This window comes from Oncorhynchus clarkii, unplaced genomic scaffold (assembly GCF_045791955.1).
Source record: "Oncorhynchus clarkii lewisi isolate Uvic-CL-2024 unplaced genomic scaffold, UVic_Ocla_1.0 unplaced_contig_8876_pilon_pilon, whole genome shotgun sequence".
Taxonomy (NCBI): domain Eukaryota; kingdom Metazoa; phylum Chordata; class Actinopteri; order Salmoniformes; family Salmonidae; genus Oncorhynchus; species Oncorhynchus clarkii.
In genome coordinates this window covers 48,455-54,454 of record NW_027260948.1, presented here as the reverse complement: position 1 = coordinate 54,454, position 6,000 = coordinate 48,455, and positions in this window count along the sequence as shown.

Below are 6,000 nucleotides of genomic sequence, written 5' to 3'. Positions count from 1 at the left end.
TCATGGTCTTGTGTATTTTATAATGGTTATTTGTGCTACCACATACATCCACTGGGTGGTGCTGTTCAATCATTGATTAGTTATCATCACTTGGTCTGGCAAAAAGACCATGGAGCAGTTATGCTTGCGTTTGCAGCCCAATTCTAATATTTTGGTGCTAATTTGATCTTTTGAAAGATTCAAATATATCGGGGCTCCCGAGTGGCGCAGCGGTATAAGGCACTGCATCTCACTACAGTCCCTGTTTCACATCCGGCCGTGATTGGGAAGCCCATTGGGCGGTGCACAATTGGCCCAGCATTGTCCGATGCCTTCATTGTAGATAAGAATTTGTTCTTAACTGACTTGCCTAATTAAATACAAAATACAATAATAATATTGACCAGAACAAATCAGTCGAACTTTGCCTATTCCTCTCCGACCGCAAATATCAGGAAGTCTCTTTCGTCTGAAAACTAAGTGACTTCCCAATATGGATTCCATAGTTGCAATGTATTATTGTAGAGTTATGTCAAGAGAGAGAAGGGTCTTGGCGTGCCGCTACCAACACTTAACGGAACTAGCTAGCCTATTATTAGCTGTAGCTACGTGCAAAAGTGAACAATCTCTAACCAGGTTTCCATGATCCAATATTTTATTATGTGACTAATGTGTCTGATCAAACATGTAATGACAGATCTAATGCAAACGGAACATTTAGCCCCTAAACAAAATACCCTAGACAAGGTGAGATTTATTTGTGTCGGTTTATGCGAGAAATGTCGGTGGAAACGATTTTATGCGCAAATATTGGTATAGTAACTATCATATCGAAGTATGAAGTACTTCTCGTCGGAAAGCATGCAGTTATGCTACAGATGAAATACATGATGAAATTCACCGAGATGGTGAAAGAGCAAGGTGACGAGCTTGATGCTCCTTTCCAATAAATATCGAGGTTCTTTATTCTGGAGACATGATAGAATAATCTCTCTCTGTTGTCCACAATAATCTGACCATGTAGGTAGTGTATCTGTGAGCTGTTGACTGCCAGTACCAGAGTGGGTACACTCGCTATATAACGCACTTTTTTTTGTGTGAGAAATCATCAGTATTGTTGAAAATAATGGACATCCATTTAACTTGTATTATTTTTATTCGGTACATGCGAATGTAACAGCAAAACGTAATTTTATGTGCACTTCGTCATCACGCACAGACTTTTATAGGCGACAAGTCAATTTGACGGAAACATCACTGGTTAGGAAATGCGCATAATGTTTTAATGCCGTTTTTTTTAAAACATTCGCATGAAGATTTCTCGCCAATCGAAAGAAAAGTGTCAATTTGGGACAAAATCTATCTGGGGGTCCAAGCCCGGTTTTGCCACCCGGTAGCGCCGGCACTGACCGTCTGATTAATGGCTGTTGTCACTGTATTGTGCTCCTGGATGTATTACGGAAGTAACATCCTGGTCTTATTTGGATCATCCAGGTGCTTCATTCTGCCAGCTCAGTACAGACTCAGCAGAACTAGCAGGTGTAGGTCGTTACATAGGGGATTCATATCATCATACAATATGTCCCTCAGTCAGAAATAAATTCATGGTTCATTTCTCCACAAAGTCCCCAGCTGGCAAAAACAATCATATGTTCTGGTGACAATGCAGTCTTGCCTTGCTCACAGAGTGCAAAACTCAGGCAAATATTTATTTGGTGAAACTTTGCAAAAGTGTCCCCAAATATAACTGCCCCCAAAGCTCCAGCTGTCCCTTTAAAAACCGGTTGAAACCAGCCAATTTTAGGTTTCCTCCCTTGTCATCAATAATTCACCATCTTTGACATTTCAACTAATTATGGCCCATAGTGTGACCTATTTAAACTGGGCTGTGTCTAGGCCAGGGCAGAGTTGGAGAGAGGACAGAGAGCAAAGTACACTACTTTTAGTGTTGATATCTAGGTTAACAAATACTATGGCAGCGAATGTAGAGAATATTCAATCAACAGTTGTACATGTGTTCAATAATGCCTCTATGACTGCATCCAGTGTCTTCAACAGTGCAAACAAACAGTGTCTTGTCTTGTGTGTGAGCAGATAAACAGGAACCACTCAGGCTCACAATCACAGCCCTCCGAGGACACGGGTGGCTGACCACTGGGTGAGTTGCGTGCTGTTCACAGCCTGGCATGGTGAGTGTCTTGTTTGAAATTCCAGTCATCACCTCATCTCGTAATTTCTAATGAAGCAGAAGTCTCCTACCCCCCCCCCCCCCCCCCCCTCCACCAGAAGTCTCCTCACCTCCTCCCTCCACCCCAGAAGTCTCCTCACCTCCTCCCTCCACCAGAAGTCTCCTCACCTCCCCCCTCCACCCCAGAAGTCCCCTCCACCAGAAGTCTCCTCACCTCCCCCCTCCACCCCAGAAGTCTCCTACCCCCCCCCTCCACTAGAAGTCTCCTCACCTCCTCGCTCCAACCGGAAGTCTCCTCACCTCCCCCCTCCACCTCAGAAGTCTCCTCACCTCCTCCCTACACCGGAAGTCTCCTCACCTCTTCCCTCCACCTCAGAAGTCTCTTCACCTCCTCCCTCCACCAGAAGTCTCCTCACCTCCTCCCTCCACCCCAGAAGTCTCCTCACCTCCTCCCTCCACCCCAGAAGTCTCCTCACCTCTTCCCTCCACCTCAGAAGTCTCTTCACCTCCTCCCTCCACCAGAAGTCTCCTCACCTCCTCCCCCCACCAGAAGTCTTCTCACCTCCTCCCCCCACCAGAAGTCTTCTCACCTCCTCCCTCCACCAGAAGTCTCTTCACCTCCTCCCTCCACCAGAAGTCTCCTCACCTCCTCCCCCCACCAGAAGTCTTCTCACCTCCTCCCTCCACCAGAAGTCTCCTACCCCCCCCCTCCACCAGAAGTCTCCTCACCTCCTCCCTCCACCCCAGAAGTCTCCTCACCTCCTCCCCCCACCAGAAGTATCCTCACCTCCCTCCATCAGAAGTCTTCTCACCTCCTCCCTCCACCAGAAGTCTCCTCACCTCCTCTATTCACCAGAAGTGTAATTAGTCTGTTGCTGGATTCTCTAAAGAGCTAAACGAATGGTTTCTCTGGCTCAGGAGAGCTTTCATTAGAGACACAGTAATAACCCTTATGTCAGGAACAAAGGGCACTTCAGAGACAGAGAGAATAGTAGGTTTTGATAAAGGTCTTCAAAACTTGAATTTATATTTCTGCCCACGGGATCTTCCTGAATTTCAGTGTAGACTGTAACCAGACAAGGGTTTCTACAGTCCATGGAGGTAGTCCTTACCTTGGACCAGGGTTACTATGGAGGTAGTCCTTACCTTGGACCAGGGTTACTATGGAGGTAGTCCTTACCTTGGACCAGGGTTACTATGGAGGTAGTCCTTACCTTGGACCAGGGTTACTATGGAGGTAGTCCTTACCTTGGACCAGGGTTACTATGGAGGCAGTCCTTACCTTGGACCAGGGTTACTATGGAGGTAGTCCTTACCTTGGACCAGGGTTACTATGGAGGTAGTCCTTACCTTGAACCAGGGTTACTATGGAGGTAGTCCTTACCTTGAACCAGGGTTACTATGGAGGTAGTCCTTACTTTGGACCAGGGTTACTATGGAGGTAGTCCTTACCTTGAACCCATTTCAAACTGAATTGATTCAGACTAGTCTGAGATCAGATTAACTTGGGTTATTTCAGTGTACAGTAGTTTGTGTTGTGTAGCTGTAGTGTGAAAAGGACTGTGTTCTGTGTCTAATCTCTTCTCACAGCCACTGTGTGGACGACTGTGGACAGGTCTGGTCCTCATTAAATGCATGTCATTGGCTGTGTGTTCATTACGCAGGTGACAGGCAGGGTGAAGGGGTGATTGAAGAGGTGCAGAAAGTGGTGATGGGGTGTCTGTATCCAGGGGTGACAGAGGTGTTCAGACTGCTGTCTGTCTGCAGCTCAGTAATGATATTTAGGACCTGTCTGTCTGTCTGTCTGTAATGATACTTAGGACCCCCCCTCTCTCCCTCCCCTCTCTCTCTCAATTCAATTCAAGGGGCTTTATTGGCATGGGAAACATGTGTACATTGCCAAAACACGTGAAATAGATAAAACAAAAGTGATGTAAACAAAAATGAACAGTAAACATGACACTCACAACAGTTCCAAAGGAATAGAGACATTTCAAATGTCATATTATATATATATATACAGTGTTGTAATGCAATTAGTTAAAGTACAAAAGGGAAAATAAAAAACATCAATACGGGATGTATTTATAATGGTGTTTGTTCTTCACTGGTTGCCCTTTTCTCATGGAAACAGGTTACAAATCTTGCTGCTGTGATGGCACACTGTGGAATTTCACCCAGTAGATAAAGGGAGTTTATCGAATTCTTTATGGGTCTGTGTAATCTGAGGGAAATATGTGTCTCTAATATGGTCATACATTGGGCAGGAGGTTAGGAAGTGCAGCTCAGTTTCCACCTCATTTTGTGGGCAGTGAGCACATAGCCTGTCTTCTCTTGAGAGCCATGTCTGCCTACGGCGGCCTTTCTCTATAGCAAGGGTATGCTCACGGAGTCTGTACATAGTCAAAGCTTTCCTTAATTTTGGGTCAGTCACAGTGGTCAGGTATTCTGCCACTGTGTACTCTCTGTTTAGGGCCAAATCACATTCTAGTTGACTGTTTTTTTGTTAATTCTTTCCAATGTGTCAAAGTAATTATCTTTTTGTTTTCTCATGATTTGGTTGGGTCTAATTGTGTTGATGTCCTGAGACTCTTGTGGTGTCTGTTTGTGAACAGAGCCCCAGGACCAGCTTGCTTAGGAGAATCTTCTCCAGGTTCATCGCTTTGTAGGTGATGGCCTTATTATGGAAGGTTTGGGAATCACTTCCTTTTAGGTGGTTGTAGAATTGAACGTCTCTTCTCTCTCGTCACATGAGCTATAACGAACAGCATTAAGGTATGTATTGCTACAGCAATATAAATGAATCTACCACCGACTGGGAAATGTATGAATGATACTAAGCACCTTGTCCTCTCTTTCCCTGGATCCATTACTTTGTGAATTGATTGTGTTTTTGGTCATCATCCTCTTCTCTGCATGCAACACATCCTGGAGGTAGACTACAGAGAGCCTCTTCAATAAATAGGCTTAGCCAGGGATGGTCTATCATTTAACAGGCTTTGGTTTAGCACCTGAAAGATATCTGAACCCTGTATGGTACTGAAAGGATGGTTACTCTATATCCCATCTAGAGATCACTTCCCTGTATGGTACTGAAAGGATGGTTACTCTATATCCCATCTAGAGATCACCTCCCTGTATGGTACTGGAAGGATGGTTACTGTATATACCATCTAGAGATCACTTCCCTGTATGGTACTGGAAGGATGGTTACTGTATATCCCATCTAGAGATCACTTCCCTGTATGGTACTGGAAGGATGGTTACTGTATATCCCATCTAGAGATCACCTCCCTGTATGGTACTGTATATCCTGGACTTCCTGACGGGCAGCCCCCAGGTGGTAAGAGTAGGCAACAACACGTCTGACATGCTGATCCTCAACACTGGGGCCCCTAGGGGTGTGTACTTAGTCCCCTCCTGTATTCCCTGTTCACCCACGACTGCGTGGCCAAACACGACATCAACACCATCATTAAGTTTGCTGACGACACAACAGTGCCTGATCACCAACAACGATAAGGGAGCCTATAGGGAGGAGGTCAGAGAACTGGCAGTGTGGTGTCAGGACAACAACCTCTCCCTCAAAGTGAGCAAGACAAAGGAGCTGATTGTGGACTACAGGAAAAGGCAGGTCGAACAGGCCCCCATTAACATCAACAGGGCTGTAGTGGAGCGGGTCGAGAGTTTCAAGTTCCTTAGTGTCCACATCGCCAACAAACTAACACGGTCCAAACATACCAAGACAGTCGGGAAGAGGGCACGACAAAACCTTTTCCCCCTCAGGAGACTGAAAAGATTTGGCATGGGTCCTCAGATCGTCAAAAGGTTCT